Source organism: Mobula hypostoma, chromosome 4 (genome assembly GCF_963921235.1).
Source record: "Mobula hypostoma chromosome 4, sMobHyp1.1, whole genome shotgun sequence".
Taxonomy (NCBI): domain Eukaryota; kingdom Metazoa; phylum Chordata; class Chondrichthyes; order Myliobatiformes; family Myliobatidae; genus Mobula; species Mobula hypostoma.
The window spans coordinates 48,603,605-48,623,000 of NC_086100.1; positions in this window are offsets into that span (position 1 = coordinate 48,603,605).

Here is a 19,396-nt window from a genome sequence, read left to right on the forward strand (position 1 = left end):
CTGCAGAACAAAAGTCCTTCTTTCGTAGTTTGACTCATTGAACATTTTTTTAAAAATTGAAAACAGATTAATGTGAAAGAGGATAACATTCGCCAAAAGATGTGCACGAAATAATAAAATCGCTAAAAGTAATTGCTAAGTTTTAGATTTATTCCCAGTAAAACCCATTTCTAACTCTAAGCTCGCAAACCCGTGGAAATCTGCAGATGCTGGAGATTCAAGCAACACACACAAAATGCTGATGGAACGCAGCAGGCCAGGCAACATCTATAGGAAGAAGTACAGTCGATATTTTGGGCTGAGACCCTTCATCAGGATTAACTGAAGGAAGAGATAGTAAGAGATTTGAAAGTGGGAGGGGGAGGGAGAGATCCGAAATTATAGGAGAAGACAGGAGGGGGAGGGATAGAGCTAAAAGCTGGAAACTTGATTGGCAAAAGGGATACAAGGCTGGAGAAGGGAGAGGATCATGGGACAGGAGGCCTAGGGAGAAAGAAAGGTGGAGGGGAGCACCAGAGGAAGATGGAGAGAAGGCAAGGAGTTATTGTGAGAGGGACAAAGAGAGAAAAAAGAGAGAGAAAGAAAAAAAAAGGAAAAAATAATAAATAAATAAGGGATGGGGTAAGAAGGGGAGGAGGGGCAATAACGGAAGTTAGGGAAGTCAATGTTCATGCCATCAGGTTGGAGGCTACCCCTCCCACTTTCAAATCTCTTACTATCTCTTCTTTCAGTTAGTCCTGACGAAGGGTCTCGGCCTGAAACATCGACTGTACCTCTTCCTATAGATGCTGCCTGTCCTGCTGCATTCCACCAGCATTTTGTGTGTGTTTCTAGCTCTAACCTACTTGAATTCCTGTTATAGATTTTTTTTTCTACAAATCAGTTTTTGTTTAATACTTTTTGCATGAGTAGGCTTACTTTTTTATTATTATCACTGGGGTGCAATGCGCCACTTTTGCTGCATGCGCCATAGGTTGGCCATTCCGGGATTAGAATCCAGTTCTACAGTGTGGACAGAATGGAGTCAGGGATTGGGGACCTGTTGAGTGTTTTGTTAAAGACGATTGAGAGCTAGGAAGATGTAGGTTACACAGTGTATAAATGGCAGGAGGCCTGTAGTAAGCGGGCAAGTATTCAAAGCAAGCTCTGAAGCTCTGAAGTTGGGTTCTCTGCACCAGCCTAGGACTTCCTCAGGAAGTTCTCCTGTAGGGAATAACAACGACATTCAAAACATGTTCTCAGAGTGCCTAATGATAAGCCCACATCAGAATCATGTGACCTAATTTCTATGGCAAAACTCTATTGTAGCTGAAATGATTATTATCAGATTTTGCTTCAGAAGAAAAAAATCAACGGCAACACTGAAAGAACAATGGCTCGTCTGAATTTCCAGATCACTTCCCTTTGCCTGTCAACTGAATACATGCAAAAGCTTATTTTCCCTCTTTCCACACACTGCAGGTTAACTGAGATCTGACAGCCAATAATATATCAATATTACCTACAATTATTTAAAAAGTAACAAGTATAGATTATCGGTCAAAAGAAATTATTCAGCTTTATACTCAAACTCAATTACCGCTGAACTCACTGCCAATTATTCACCTTTGTCGAATGTTTTTAACCATTAAATCCGATGTCACCACTGCATATCGGTATTCATTTATCATTCACTTCATTATAGTAGATATGTCGTCAATTTTAGTAATCACTGAGTAAAGTTGTGAATGCAACTATTACTGTCAATTCATTACCAGAGTGTATTGCTGGTGGGTTGCTTCCTAACTAGAGAAAGGTCATGTCCATCTACAGCTGCAAGCTGCTGGATACTGACACAAGCCTCAAAGGTGACATACTTCAGGCCAAGATTAATCTTCTCAAAATAGGGTAAGAAATTAGGTTTACATTGTGGAAAAAGACCTGAATAAGTGGGATTACCTGAGAAAAATGGCAATGCTAATTTTTTTTTTAAATTAAGGCACTTAGCATGTCTACTTAGAGCATAGGATTTTATTTTCCCATTTACAAAGTTTAAAACGTTCAAAGTTCAAAGTAAATTTATAATCAAAGTGCATGTCTGTCACCATATACAGCCCTAGATTCATTTTCTTGCAGCCATACTTAATAAATCCACTTACCATAATAGAATGAATAAAAGACCGCACCAACGGATGGACAGTGTGCAAAAGATAACAAACAGTGCAAATACAAAAAGAAAATAAATAAATAAATAGCTAGATAGATAGATAAATATCCATCTATATTTCTATCTATTGAGAATGTGAGATGAAGAATCATTGAATGTGAGTCTATAGGTTGTGAAGGACAGTAAGTCCTATGACCGAATAGAGTTATAAAATTAATTTTTGAATGCAATCAAGATTTGAAAGTCTGCACAGCACCTAACGTGACTTTGGATGATATGTGTCTGTCTGAAGCACATACCTGGGCACAAAAGACACTGAAAGCACATTTGCGATGTCAACTTTTTGTGACATGCATGAACACCACTTCTGCAATATTGAACAAAGGCTGTGAGGCGCCAAGAACAGATCAATGTTCCCGAATCCATGGAAACAGGATTGCACAGGTGCTTCATAAAGGGATGCACACGTTTCCTGCTTCATGGCGAGTGTGACCACAATCGAAGATACTGATTGTATCAATGGTGCAATTGTGATCAGAATCAGATTGATCATCATTTACAGACTGTATAATGTGAAATGTGTTATTTTGCAGCAGCAGTACTGTGCAAAGACAAAAACACCATAAATTACAAAAATAAATAATACAAAAAAGGCAATATTCAGTACTGTTCATGGATTCATGGACCGTTCAGAAATCTGATGGTGGAGGAGAAGAAGATGTACCTAAATTATTGGGTGTGTGTCTCCTGTGCCCCCTCTCTTATGGCAGCAACAAGACGAGAATGGTGAATGTCATTAATGATGGATGCCACCTTCTTGAGGCACCATCTCTTGAACATGTCCTCAATCCTGGAGAGGATTGTGTCCATGATGGAGCTGGCTGAGTTTACAAACATCTTCAGCCTCTTGCCATCCTGAATATTGGAGCCTCCATACCAGGATGTGATGCAACTATTCAGAATGCTCCCCACCATACGTCTATAGAAATTTGTAAGAGTCTTTTGGTAATATCAAAAATCTCCTAATGAAGTGGAGCCATTGGCATCACTTCTTCATGATTGCATCAATGTGTTGGGTTCAGGATAGATCTTCTGAGATGTTGATGCCCAGGACGTTGAAACTCCTCACCCTTTCCTCCATTGACCCCTCAATGAGGACTTGTGTTTGTTCTTCCAACTTCCCCACCCTGAAATCAAAGTTGGTTCCTTGGTCGTGCTGACGCTGAGCAAGATGGTTGTTGCAACATCAATCGATCAGTCAATCTACTTCACTCCTGCTTCCTTGTCACCACCCACGATTCCACCAACAGCAGTTACGTTGTCAACTATAGACCTGTTTGGGTGGTAGGTTAATTGCAGTGGGTCCAGCTCCTCACTCAGTCAGATGTTAATTCAAGTCATAACCAACTTCCCAAAGCACCTCATTATAGTAGATATGAATGCTAGTAGGCCATAGTCATGGAGGCTGTTCACCCTGCTCTTCTTGCTGCCCTTTTAAAGCTTGGTCTAACCTCAGACGTGATCAGTGAGAGGCTAAGTATGTTCTGATTACACCAGCCAGTACTCAGCCAGGTATAGCATCATTTCTGTTCTTTACTCTTGAAGCTCTCTACATTATTTTGGAGAAGGGAACAATTCCATCCTCTTCCTGCACTCATGTCCACTCTGCCACTGTATGCATGACTGATCACACAGACAGCAGACCTCCAGATGAGAACTGCCACTTTCAGACTTCAGCTATAAAGGCAAATAATGGAGGTCAGTTCATAGTTCAAGAGTGACTCTCAACATTACATGCAGTTAATGAGCAGAACCAGACAAAAATCCCACTTAGATGCACAATTCCTTAAAAGGCAAACACACAGATAAACCACTCCCCCCAGTCAAAGGTCAATAGCCACCATACAAAGCCATCTTATGTGAGGATGAATTTCAAGAATACTATTCCCAGAATAAATTGTTTCCAGAGTTTAGGTTTCTACGTGTTATTCCGGAGGATTAAAAGTATCTTTTTTAACAATAATTTAAATTTATATCAGACCTTCAATGTACTAATACATCCCACATCACTTCAGAAGACTGTTATCAAACAAACGCAAAGGCAATTGTAAGCCAAGCATAAACCTCCAATGATTGTGGTTACTAATTTTCCATGCTTCATACATTCTAATTCAAATAATTCTAGCTTGACATTATAGTTCAAAATACTAACAAGGAAAACATTAAGGAAGTGCTTTAGGGTGGTTTTGCTGTCCTATTATTTTCCTTCCCAAGGGTACATTCGGAAGCCAAGTTTAATAATACTTCTGGCAACATCAGTTTCTCAGACGGGGAAGATTTCCATGAAATATAAGCTCCCATTTGTTCACAACAGATGTTTGGGATTTTAAATATGTTTAAGTAATAATTGAGGTGAGAATTGGCAGAGGAGGCAGAAAGTCCAATATGACTATTGTTAACATTAAAATACACAATATTTTTCACAATTTAAGCCTGAATAATAGCTGTAAAAGCAAATGAAAAATATATGAGTATTACAGCATCAGCTAATTTATAATGAATCAAGGTGAATGAAGCCTCACAACTATTAACAATATTAAATTACTGTTTCCATACTGTCATTATCTAAAGTAAGCAAAGAGGTTACAGTCACACCAGAAAACAAAAATTAGTGGAAGGTGTGGCACTGCTGACAGAGTCATTGACATTACACTAATATGTGCCTTTATAGTCCTACTAGGGCGGTTTGATGGTTTCTATGACACTCTCAAATTCCCTGTGAACACTGGAATCCAGAGCTATGACGTCAGCAAGCTGACCTTGAATGTCAGAGGTTACTTTAGCAAGCCTAGATAGGATGGCTGCTAGCTACATTACAATGCAAGCTGAACGCTCAGCTATCAGAATCTGCTCCAATTACTGTGTGCGCAAGGGTCAACGTTGAACTGTCTGCCACTTCATTGCTATAAAGATGGGTGTCAAACTCACCTGCACTCACCTCCAACAAATGCCCAAATATCTTAGCAGGATTGCACCTGGATTCTAGACATGTGGATTGAAGAACTGGTGTAGAGGACAGGGTTTCAGATTTGAGGATCATTTGGATCTCTTCTGGGGAAGGTACTGACCTATATAAAAGGGACTGGTTGCACATCATCTGGAGGGGGGGGAGCAATATCCTTGCAGGCAGATTTGCTAAGACTGTTGAGGAGGGTGTAAATTCAGCAGAGGTTGGGAATCGGAGTGGTAGGTCAGAGGAGGAAGCAGATGGTGTGCAGGTTGATGCACCGACAGACTGTAGAGCAGAAATACAGTTAATTGGATCAGTTGAAATGTATCTATTTTAATGCTAGAACTATCAGGAACACTGGCAATGAACTCAGAACATGGATCAGTACATAGAAATAGAACTTTATGACCAATACAGAGACTTGGTTGTTAACAAGATAGGAATGGCCGCTGGATGTTCTGGGGTTTAGATGTTTCGAAAAGTACAAAGGGGAAGGTGACATTGCTAATCATTTGCAGAAAGATAGGACATTATAGAGGGATCATCTACAGAGTCACTGTGGCAGGAAGTCAGAAACAGAACAGAAAGGTACTCACTCTATTGTGACTATTCTGTAAACCCGTCCCCGTCCACAAGAGCAACAGGGACACTGAGAAGCAGATTGTCACCTCGTTAGTGCAAAAGGTTTCAATGGGGCAGATTTTGTTAGGTGTTACCAGGAAGGACTGCAGGCTGTCTGATTAGTGGAGAAGCCATACTGGACCCTGTACTAGTCAATAAACCTGCACAGGTGACAGATCTCTTGGTCAGTGAGCATTTCTCACATAGTGACCACAACTTCTTGACAGGGATTGGATAGCCTTGGACAAGGATAGGAGCAAAAGGCATGGGGAAGTATTTAATTGAGGGAGGGCGAATTAAGATGCTACTAGGCGGGAACTATGGTGTGTAAATTAGGAACAGATGTTCTCAGGGACACCCACTTGCATGGATTTCTGAATAGACTTGACCAATCGATGCAGGGAAAGAATGGTAAGGTGAAGAAACTATGGTTGACAAGAGATGTGCAAAATCTAGACAAGAGGAAGAAGGAAACTTGCTTAAGGTTAGGATGCAAGGATCAGATAGGGCTCGAGAATTATAAGGTAGCCAGGAAGGAGCTTAAGAAAGGATTTAGGAGAGCTAGAAGGAGGCAAGAAAAGACGGCAAGTAAGAATAAGGTAAACTGGAAGGCATTCTACACCAGTGGTCCCCAACCAATGGGCCATGGACCGGCACCGGGCCGCAAAGCATGTGCTACCGGGCCGCGAGGAAATGATATGATTTGGCGATATGAGTCAACTGCACCTTTCCTCATTCCCGTCACACCCACTGTTGAGCTTGAACGCACGCGAGGTCATTACACACGCATCATCCATGTCAGCGCAGGAAGAAGATCAACTCCTCGAGCTTGCAAATGACGGCGGGCTGAAAAGTATGTTTGACATAACATCTCTGCCGGCATTCTGGATCAAAGTCAAGGCTAAATATCCTGAGATAGCCACGAAAGCACTGAAAATGTTGCTTCCGTTTCCAACGTATCTCTGCAATGAATGCAACGGAAACTAAATTGTGGAATAGACTGGACATAAGGAACCCCCTTCGAGTATCACCGTCTCCCATCACCCCTCGATAGGACCGTCTTGTTGCAGGGAAACAAGCCCAGGGCTCCCACTGATTCAACGATATTGGTGTGTTGTGATGATTTTATATGTTCATACGGGGAAAATATGTGCTGTGTGTTTATATCCAAACGTTACTTAAAATGTAATGATGCTATTGACTTATAAGTGACTTATAATTGACTTATCACTATATTCATGCGAGGAAAATATGCACTGTGTGTTTAATATTAAATTCTTTAGATAAACCCTTTTAGAAACGAAATTGAATGTATTAGCCACTTGTAAGTGACATAGTTGACTTATCACTTATATTTTGGTTGTGATTAATGCCCCCCCCCCACAAACAGAATCGCCAAAAACAGTTTGTAGAAAAAAATCAGCACGTACACGCATGCGCAAGTCACGCATGCCCACACAGGTGCCCGTGCATGGCTTCATGGTCATGGTAGTCTTTCTCGGGGTAAACACAACATATTTGACTGCTACTCTTGTCTGTTGGCAACCCTACCCACCCACCCCCGCCCTCCACCCCCACCGTCAGCCGGTCTGCAAGAATATTGTCAATAATAAGCCAGTCTTCTGTGCAAAAAAGGTTGGGGACCCCTGTTCTACACGTACAGTATGTGCCGAACCGAAGTGAGAGGGACCTTGACAAATGTAAGGACAGTATAAAAGAGGCTAATATGCTGGAACATGTTGACATTAAGATAGATAATATGCTGGAACTTTTGAAAAACATTAAAGTAGGTAAGTCCCTGGGGCCAGATGGGATACACCCTAGGTTATTATTGAAAGCAAAGGAAGAGACTGCACCTTTGACAATGATCATTGTATCCTTACTGGCCACAGGAGTTGGAGGATGCCAAATTATTTTCCTTTGTTAAAGAAAGCATTTAGGGATAATCTTGGGAAATATAGACCAGTGATTCTTATTCTTAGAGATAGGACTTATGAGCATTTGGAGAAGCATAGTCTGATCAGGGATGGAAGAGATGGCTTTATAAGGAGCGGGCTGTGCCTCTTGAGCCTGATTGAATTCTTTGAGGAAATGACGAAACATATTGCGGAAGGTAGTTCAGGGGATGTGGTGTATATGGATTTTAGTGAAGAACTTGACCAGGTTCTCCATGGTAAGCTCAGTCAAAAAGTCAGGAGGCATGGGATCCAGAGATACAGCTCTGGAGATTTAGAATTGGCTCACTCACCAAAGGTTATTGACGAACAGAGGGATTTTAGGCTTCACATTCATAAATTCTTTAAAGTTACCATACAGGTTGATAGGGTGGTTAAGAAGGCATATGGTGTGTTGGCTTCTTTAGTCTGGGAGAGTGAGTTCAAGAGCCAAGAGGTTATGTTGCAGGTCTATAAAGCCCTGGTTAGACCACACTTGGGAGTATTGTGTTCAGCTCTGGTTGCCTTGATACAGGATGCATTTGGAAGCTTTAGAGAGGATGCATGAGTGATTTACCAGGATGCTGCCTGGATGCGCCCAGATACCCAGCTTCTTCACCCTGCTCCAACAACGCTATCTCCGCTGGCTGGGCCATGTACACCGCATGTCAGATGGGAGGATCTCGAAAGACCTGCTGTACGGGGAACTGGCCTCCGGCAAGAGAGCACAAGGGCAGCCCCATCTTCGTTTCAAAGACGTTTGCAAGAGAGACATGAAGTCACTGAAAATGAACGGCGAGAGGTGGAAGGACATCGCAAGCGATCGCTCTCACTGGAGGCTGGAACTACACAGAGGTCTAACAAGAGGAGAAGAGAAGCTGAGGCTTGCTGCTGAAGAAAAGCACACTCGTTGGAAAAACAGCACCAAGACAACACTGGAGGACAGCGCCTTCAAGTGCAGACGCTACAGCCAAGACTGTCACTCCCATGTGGGACTCTACAGCCATAACAGACGCTGCTCTACCAACACAGACTGAAGCAAGACTTTCCAGGCACAGATCCATGGTCTCATGAGACTAATGGATGCCACCACCATGTGCCTGGATTGAAGGGCATATTGTAAGAGAATAGGCTGAGCAAGCTCGGGCTTTTCCTTTTGAAGCAAAGGAGGTTGAGAGGTGATCTGCTAGAGGTGTATAGGATGATAAGAGGCATTGCTAGAGTGGACAGCCCGAGTGCCTTGTTCCCAGGGCAAAAATGGCTAATACAAGAGAGCCTAATTTTAAAGTGATTGATGAAGATATAGGGCGATGTCAGGGGTAGGTTTTCTTCACAGGGATTGGTGGGCATGTGGAACGCACTGCCAGAGGTAATGGTAGAGGCAGATATATTAGGGACGTTTAAGATAACAACATGTAGGTCCATACAAAATGGAGGTCTATGTGGGAGGAAAGGGTTACATTGATCTTAGAGTAGGTTAAGTGGTTGGCACAACATTGTGAGCTGAAGTGTCTGAGCTGTGTTGTGCTGTTCCATTTTCTATCTCATGCGGGCCAGATAATGCCTCAGGTATATTGACGACATGCTTATTGAGCACGTCTATAGGCCACCCATTGCATCATCTCCCAAGACCCCTGGAGCAGAGCTGGAGTGCAATCTTACCCACGGATAAATGGGCAAATGAACTATCCTTCCTCCTGGTCTGGGTCCTGTCTGGTAACGTATCATAGGTTAATCCCATCTGTAAATCTCATGGTGCAGAATTGGAATTGGTGACAGTCACTGTCAGATTTTACCACATGAGTATAAAGTTCCATCTACAGTCTTTCGAAATGGCGTTGCTCCAGTCTCTGAAATGGAAAAGTGATAAGGGTGTGGGAAGGGTGGTAGATGTGACTAGTCAAAAGAGCACACATAAGCCTTGCAAGGCAACAACAGATACTGGGATGAGAAGTGGAATATGAGAAGTTTTTTCTTTCGCTTCGTGTGATTATAAAACATATTTGAACTTTATTTGATATTCCATAGTAGAGCCTTTTCATGCCTGCAATTTGCTTTTTTAATTGCTTTATAATTACATGCCTACTCTGCCTATACTCTTCTTGTCTTTCTGCAATACTACACTCCTTGTGTCTAACAATAGTTTCTCTTTTATTTTGCTCTCTACACACCTTGTCATTTGTAGGATTGGTGGGGTAAGTAGGTGTCGGAGAGCAATGATGGGTAAGGATTTAGCAATTCCACATTTTTTCTTTCGGGATATAAATGTATAAGTCATTCCTCAGGCTAATAAAATTTCCCTTCCACCAATTAGAAATCCTTACTCCTATTTGTCTTAATCCAAAAACAACACTAAATCTAACTCGAAAGTGATTCATAAAGTCATTTCTCATTCATTCTTATCCCACCTTCATTTTCTAAAATAAACTCCAGAAATGCCCTCATATTTTTTGGACTTTGTGTATGTGTTTGTCCATATGTGTACATGTATATGGTCACTGGGATGCAGTTCACCTTCATGTATCTAATAAGATCACAAGGTTTCATCTGACATTGTTCCCCTGAGAAGGGATTCTCAATCCCGAGGGGATAATTCTTATCACCTGCCAGTCTGTTGGTCCTGACATACAGTATGTTCTGGCCCCTAGCACACATGACTAACATCCGGGTACATATGTCATACACCAGGACTTATTGCTTTCTTTCAGTGAATCACAGAGTTCTCTTTTCCTCCCCAGCAACTCCTTTCTCCTTCATGAAGTTGGAGGAGATGTTGTTGTTGTCTGGCCATTGCACTATTATGTTTTTAGACCAAATGCCCTTCTTTGATTGCTGTTGTCAACTCTGTTTAATTGAACCTGATCCTATTGGAAACCCTTCTGGCTCTTCCAAATGTCTTATCATCCAACATCTCCATTTTTTGATGAGAACCTAATATTGGTATTTATATAAATATAGTACTATTTTCGTGCAGCAAAGATAAATGAAATCTAAATTCTAACATTCTAATTTGAGTTCTAACGTGTCATGACCATCAGCTTGCCCAGTCCGGTCTTGTACAACACAATCCTCTTTGGGTAAAATGGAAATTATTCCATGTAATGCCAATGAAACAGGTCTACACAATCCAGTTTCCACCTATTAGTGTTTTATTACATCTGAGTATTTTTATTATCCATTTTATTTTGAATTAGACAATTCTGATCCAGAGATTCTGAATTATCTTCCTTCTTCCTGGAACATAGCCTCCCCTCTGCCGCAGTTGATGGAGCTCTCACACACTTTCTTCCATTTGCTGCACATTTGCTCTCATACCCCAGACAGAATAGCAACGGGGTTCCCTAGGACCACTGAGGTCTATTCTCCCTTTGGTCAGTTTTCTCATCCCTCTCCTCCCCCTCATCTGGATCCAGTACCACCCACCAGCCTCTTGTCCTATCCATTGTTTAACAGGTTCCATCAGCCTGTTATCCCCCCCCCCTCATCTGGATCCACCTATCACCTACCAGCCTCTATCCTACCCCTCCCACATACTGCTATGTACACAAGAACATAAGAAATAGGAGCAGGAGTAGGCCATCTGGCCCATCAAGCCTGCTCCACCATTCAATAAGATCATGGCTGATCTGATCATGGACTCATCTCCACCTACCTGCCTTTTCCTCACAACCATTAATTCTCCTATTATGCAAAAGTTTTCTCCAACCTTGTCTTAAATATATTTACTGAGGTAGCCTCCACTGCTTCATTGGGCAAAGAATTCCACAGCTTCACCACTCTCTGGTAAAAGCAGTTCCTCCTCATCTCCATCCTACATCTACTCCTCCCCCACCTGAGGCTATATCCCCTAGTTCTAGTCTCACCTACCAGTGGAAACAACTTTCCTACCTCTGTCTTATCTATCCCTTTCATAATTTTATATGTTTCCATATGTACTGGCAATCAGTCCTATTCACTCTCAGTCCTACTGCTTGGTCTCGACCTGGAATATTCACATACACTTTTTACCTCCACGGATGTGGTTTAACCTGCTGAATTATTCCAAAATTCTGTTTATTTTTTTCTACATGATGTAGATGATGTCCGAAAATCTGCGGCATAACCACTGTGGCTAACGGTGTGAGGACTGAGAAGCAGGGGCTGAGGAGATTTGTAACTGATCAAATATTTCCTCTCAAAGTCCATCAACTCTCATTTGATTCTTTATACTTAACAACATAAAGGGGTAATGTATAGTAATATGAAAGGGTGTACCATATATAGTCATTTAACCATCCATAGTATAAGTTGCTAACTACAGTTTTGAAGCAACGATGGCCCAGATTGCTGATCAGTATTCTAGGAGCTTGCTATGCTATTCGACTACATTAGATACAGACAATTTATTGCAAGGCTTACTGGAGGTAAATACTGCCTCCAGACACCAATTGAGGTGCTTTCACAATCACAGCTTATCAGGCCTACCTGGCAGAATGCCAGAGATGACAAGGATCATAGATGAGCCCAGCCCCATGCTCCTGAAAAGGCAATCATCTCAGGATTTCTAAGTTTCCATCTGCTTACTGTCTTCCCACCTTCCTTACCTAAATCTAGAAATAGTTTAACTACTCTTGCACTATTGACTAATGCATATATTCAAAGAGTTTTTGACAATTTAGTTTTGCATGCAAAGATGATCCAAGTGCATAATCCAAACCTAAGTATCTTCAGATCTTAAAACATTTTGAAAAGAAGATAATATAACTTCTTCTATGTCTTGTTTGTTGTGCAATAAAGTATCTACCTTTGCATCTCCATGACGATTACTTAGCTTCATTATCATCCATTGAGATCAAAAGCAAACTAAAATAGTAAGGGCACTTTTATCCAATTCTATTTTCCTCATCCTTTTCTATTTCTTTTTGCTTTCTTAATCCAATCTTTCTTTGGCTCTCCTATTTTTTTCTTCTTCTTTACCTGGCATTCATTGATTTTACACATTCCAGTTTCCCCTCCATTCTAGTTTATTTCTTGTTTATTCTCAGTTCTTAAATCTTGTTAGTTAAACAGATAATATATCGGTCTCAATTCTTAGCAAAGACCAAGCTGCCTCTTTCTCTGACAATGCTATTAGAAGCTAGCAATTCCAGAAAATCTAAGTTAGCAAATAAGGTGGCTCTGTTTATGAACAGAGGGAAGCAAGAAAAGTTCTACTATCATTCTGCATTGTGTGATGCCTTGCCACAGTACATTCCTGTATGTAACCTTTCAAAACTTAATTGCATTAAATCCATTAATTTTACTAAAATTCAAAGATGTCTATTAAAGTTCTGGATGGTAAGGACTTTGTTCATGAGCGAATGAGCATTCAGGAAAGAGAACTGAGGAGACTGGGAATCACATAATTGATGCAGTGTGCAGTATGGGAAGGGATTGTTGAAATTTCTGCCATAGATGATTTGGGTGGAAAAGAGATAGCCAGCTGGGCTCATTCCTTGTAATATTAAGGTCCTTATTATCTGATAGATAGCACTAGACATATTAATTTGTTACCTTCGTTAGTCTGACAAAGACAATTAATTGTTCTGCATCTTTCAAAAAAAGACAAGTTATTTGCATTTTATTTGCATAAAGTATTCAGGCATAACTGGAGTAGAACGTGCAACACTGTCCAGTGATTAGCACAAAGTTTATGGAGTTTGGAAGTATATAGCACCTGCAATGTCCTTTACAAGAACAGGCTGAAATTCTCTTGGTTCAAACTTCTGTTTACATCTCTAGTTCTGTTTTAATAATTATAAAATAAGCAAGTCATCTTTGAAAAATTAGTTCTATTATTGTTACTTTTCTTATGAGTAGGGGAGCTGATGAGAGCCTAAAAGTAGACATTTTCAATATAAAAGAAAATAATCGGAATCTTCGGTTTTTTCTAACTGCCTCAAATAACGTGAACTTTGTTATTGTGCAGCAACAGCACAGTGCAAAAACTGCAGTGAAAAGGGTAAGCAGGCAAGTCACAACGAAAGCTCACCAATAGCTTCACTCGATTAGGAGTTGAGGAGATTTGGTATTTTACCAAAGACTCTCATAAATTTGTACAGATGTATGGTGGAGATCATTCTGACTGGTTGCATTACAGCCTAGTGTGGCGTCTCCAATACACAGGATCGCAAGAGGCTGCAGATGGTTGTGGACTCACCCAACTCCATCATGGGCACAACCCGCCCCTCCCCAGGAACGTGGCATCCATCATTAAGGACCCTCACTATTCAAGGCATGCCATCTCCTCATTATGATAATCAGGAAGGATGTACAGGAACCTGAAAAACCCACTCGAAATGACTCTGAATCAGCTTCTTCCCCTCCGACATCAGATTTCTGAACTCTCCATGAACCCAGGAAAGCTACCTTCTTGTTCTTCTTTACACTATTTATTTAGTTTGTAATTTATAGTAATTAAATTTGTTGATTGTCAGGGAGATGTGATTAGCAGTCTGTACTGATCTGTGTACATCAGTCTTAATAATGAAAGAAAAAAAATCTACAGTTGCAGCTAGTAGTACAATATTATCTGAAGGATGAAATCCAAATGTAGTCATCCTTCTGTTGTATGGAAGATTCTAAATGCATTTGTATTTGGGTTAAAGAATGAAGGTCGGATTGCTGCTTAATATTGAAAGATACAGGAAAGCCTAAATAGAACACAGATAAGATCAAATCACAGAGACCAACAATGCATAACATGTAGGGCTCCAGCTACAGAAAAGAACGTACAGTGGAGTGTTATATGCTAGAGATCAAACAGAAGATTAAATATCACTTAACTTCAAACGAGACTAGCTATGAAAGCTTGTCAAAGCAAGCTGCGACTTCAAATAAGATTTTAGCAACTTTCAGAGTTTGAGTCAATGTAGATTTAAAGATTGGAGCATGAAGTAATTTAGAGCAATGGAATTTATAGAATGGATATTATGTATTCATTAATAAACCCAACATTGTTTGCTTCCAGTTGTTCCAGGACAATGAAAATAATAGAACATACCATTTATAGTTATAGCATTTTTCCCTCATCCAGTGGATTCTAGTTAATTGGGCCATCGGTTAATCAGGGCAGCAGTCTATTTGGAACAACTCCTAAAGAACAAAAACTCATTGAGAAAATTGTCATGATCCCCTTTGGGGCACTGTGCTGCTTAATTAGGGCAGGGTACTATTCCCGAACAGGTTCTAAGTAACATCAGTCATGCACACTTGGGCGGCTGTTAGACGCTACAACATGCCTAGAGAAAACAGTTTTTAATTAGTGCCAATTGCATGTGTTAGTGTACAAAAATGTAGGGATTTCTGTCACTGATAGTTGGTGAGAAATAAATAGTAAGATAATTCAGAGCTGCCTTGCTCACTGCGGTTTTGAAGATGCCAGAAACGGCCAGGTGTGAAAATGATGTGATTTCACTACTTCAACAAATTAAAAACTATGAAGAATTTGAAGGTATTTACAATTATCTTGAATGTCACAATGAAAATGAAGATTTGGATGAAGCAATCATTGATAACATTGTATGAAGGCTGTCCATTATCTGCACAAGGTATCTGCACTGATTTTGTTCTTTGCATATGCTGGATGAATTACTTCATCAATAACTACCAGGAACTAATAGTTTTCTTTTCCAATATTTTGATTATTAATTTTACATATAAGAATACAGAGTACAAGAAAAAAATGTATCAATACATTATACTAAATCGCATATAAAGATTCCTTTGTACAGATTAATTAATTCATATCATTGAAATATAGTAACTTTATTATATAAAAAAATCTAACCCACTACCAAGACCGAAGCTGATTAGTAAAGAAAAAAGGAAAAAAAATATTAGTCATCATCTGTGCTTTAACAGCAAATCAAAGGTTTTGAAGATAATTCAAAAAAGGTCCCCACAATGTTTGAAAGTCTTGACTAGATTCAGAGATTGAACATCGAATCTTCTCTAAATTTAAATATGACATCACATCACGTTACTATTGAGCGTAATAGGAGGGGCCGCATCTTTCCATCTAAGCATTCTGGCCATAAGAGAAATAAAAGCCAAAATGTGCTAGTCAGGTGACTCCAAAATAATATCCTTTCCGCTAGCAATACCAAATAAAGCGGTCAAAGGATTAGGTTTAAAGTTTACTTTGAAAAGTATCAAGAAAGTTTGAAATACTTCTTTCCAATATTTTCCAAGACTCGGACATGTCCAAAACATAGATGAGTGAAGCTTCTCCATTATTACATTTATCACAATATGGAGATATATCTGGTGTCATGGATTCTTGATTACCTGACTGGCAGACCACAGTACGTGTGCTTGCAACACTGCGTGTCCGACAGAGTGATCAGCAGCGCTGGGGCTCCACAGGGGACTGTCTTGTCTCCCTTTCTCTTCACCATTTACACCTCGAACTTCAACTACTGCACAGAGTCTTGTCATCTTCAGAAGTTTTCTGATGACTCTGCCATAGTTGGATGCATCAGCAAGGGAGATGAGGCTGAGTACAGGACTACGGAAGGAAACTTTGTCACAGGGTGTGAGCAGAATCACCTGCAGCTAAATGTGAAAAAGACTAAGGAGCTGGTGGTAGACCTGAGGAGAGCTAAGGTACCAGCGACCCCTGTTTCCATCCAGGGGGTCAGTGTGGACATGGTGGAGGATTACAAATACCTGGGGATACGAATTGACAATAAACTGGACTGGTCAAAGAACACTGAGGCTGTCTACAAGAAGGGTCAGAGCCGTCTCTATTTCCTGAGGAGAGTGAGGTCCTTTAACATCTGCCGGACGATGCTGAGGATGTTCTACGAGTCTGTGGTGGCCAGTGCGATCATATTTGCTGTTGTGTGCTGGGGCAGCAGGCTGAGGGTAGCAGACACCAACAGAATCAACAAACTCATTTATAAGGCCAGTGATGTTGTGGGAATGGAACTGGACTCTCTGACAGTGGTGTCTAAAAAGAGGATGCTGTCCAAGTTGCATGCCATCTTGGACAAGGTCTCCCATCCACTACATAATGTACTGTTTGGGTACAGGAGTACATTCGGACAGAGACTCATTCCACCGAGATGCAACACAGAGCATCATAGGAAGTCATTCCTGCCTGTGGCCATCAAACTTTACAACTCCTACCTTGGAGGGTCAGACACCCTGAGCCAATAGGCTGATCCTGGACTTATTTCCTGGCATAATTTACATATTACTATTTAACTATTATGGTTTTATTATTACTATTTAATTATATATGGTGCAACTGTAATGAAAACCAATTTCCCCTGGGATCAATAAAGTATGACTATGACTATGACTACAATGACTATCTAAATACAAACAGGACAACTTATCCTGGGTCATATGGGCCCTATGGACCACTTTAAATTGTAGGGGAGAGCGGTGAGCACATAACGTTGAAGTGTTAACCAATTTAAAAATTTGATTCCAAGTTTTCTCAGAAGTTGAAGTCTGTAAATCTTGTTCCCAAAGATTTTTAATTTTATCTAAAGGAACACTTCTCATTCCCAACAGCATATTATAAGTATTAGATATAGATCCATTATAAAAAGGTTTCAAATTAAAAATTACATTTAATAGATTCTTATCAGGACTTTTGGGAAATGTTCTTATTTGAGAACGTAAAAAATCTCTTATTTGTAGATATCGAAAAAAATGAGTTTTGGGTAAACTATATTTATTTGACAGTTGTTCAAACGAAAAGAGACTTCCCTCTACAAACAAGTCCTGAAAGCATTTAATACCAAATCTATCCCATTCTTTAAAAGCCATATCAATCATAGAGGGTTTAAAAAAATAATTACAAAAAATGAGACTCAAAAGAGAAAATCTCAATAAGCCAAAGTATTTTCGGAATTGTATCCAAATTCTCATAGTGTGTTTAACTACCAGATTATCAGTTAACTTACTCAGAGACAAAGGAAGTGAGGATCCAAGAAGAGAAATAATAGAAAATTTATTGACAGATTTAGCTTCTAAAAAAATCCGCATCAGTCAATCCTCACGATTAATGTAATATAACCAAAATGTAAGATTGCTTATATTAACTGCCCAATAATAAAATCTAAAGTTTGGTAAGGCTAATGCTCTGTTCTTTTTATCTTTCGGAAGAAGAATTTTATTTAATCTGGAATGCTTATTCTTCCATATATAAGAAGATACAATAGAGTCAAGAGAATCAAAGAAAGATTTAGGATTATAAACAGGCAATGCCTGAAAAAGATATATAAATTTAGGTAATATATTCATTTTAATAGAGTTAATTCGGCCAACCAGCGATAATGAAAGAGGCAACCAATTTGATAGTATCCTTTTTATGTGATTCAATAGGGTAAGAAAATTTTCTTTAAATAGATGCTTATAGTTCTTAGTAATTGTTACACCTAAGTAGGTAAATTGGTTTCTTACAATTTTAAAAGGAAAGTTAGAATTTATTGGTATCAAATTATTCAAAGGGAAAAGTTCACTTTTATGTAGGTTTAGTTTATATCCTGAGAACCGACTAAAACAGGAGAGTAAAGAAAGTGCATGGGGTAACGAAGTCTCAACATTGGAAATAAATAGCATCAGATCATCAGTGAACAGCGAGACTTTGTGAATAGTGTCTCTCCTTAAAATACAGAAAATATCATTAGATTCTTGAAAGGCAATGGCTAAAGGTTCTAAGGCCAGATCAAAAAGCAAAGGGCTCAATGGACAGCCTTGTCTAGTGCCATGTTGAAGCTTAAATGGTTTGGAATTATGAGAATTAATGATAACCCTAGCAGAAGGAGCTAAATAAAGTAATTTAATCCATTGAATGAAAATGGGTCCAAAATTAAATTTTTCTTAAGTTTTAAATAAATAATTCCATTCAAATCTGTTGAAAGCTTTCTCAGCGTCTAGGGATACCACACATTCCGATATCACGATAGAAGAAGAATAAATAACATTTAATAACCAATGAATATTAAAGTGAGAATATCGATTGTTGATAAATCCAGTTTGTTATCGGAAATGACAGATGGTTAAAATATTTTCAATCCTATGGGCCAAAACTTTAGATAGGATCTTAGTATCAACATTAAGTAAATAAATTGGTCTATAAGAAGAGCATTCAGTTGGATCCTTATTCTTTTTAAGGATAAGCAAAATGGAAGCCTCATAAAATGATTGAGGGAGTCTGCCCGACTTGAATGAATCCGAAAAAACTGAACATAAATGAGGTATAAGCAGTGAGGAAAAGATCTTGTAAACTGTTCAGGAAATCCATCTGGACCCGAAGCTTTCCTCAAATGTAATGAGCGCACAGCCTCAACAATTTCCTCAAAAAAATTTAGGTTCTTCCAACAACTTTCTGTTGTCAGCAGAAATTGTAGGAATGTTTAGTTGGTCTAAAAAATTGTTCATTACAGTGTTATCCTTAGAAGATTCAGAACTATAGAATTTAGAATAAAATTCTCTAAAAGTATCATTTATTTCTAAATAATCAGTTGTCCTATCACCATTAGCTTTGCATATTTCTTTAATCTGCTGTTTAACTATAAAGGTTTTAATTTGATCAGCCAATAATTTACCTGTTTTATCTCTATGAATATAAAATTGACTTTTATCTTTTAGGAGTTGGGTTTCAATTGGATAGGTTAAAAGGAGATCATATTTAGTTTTAGTTTCAAC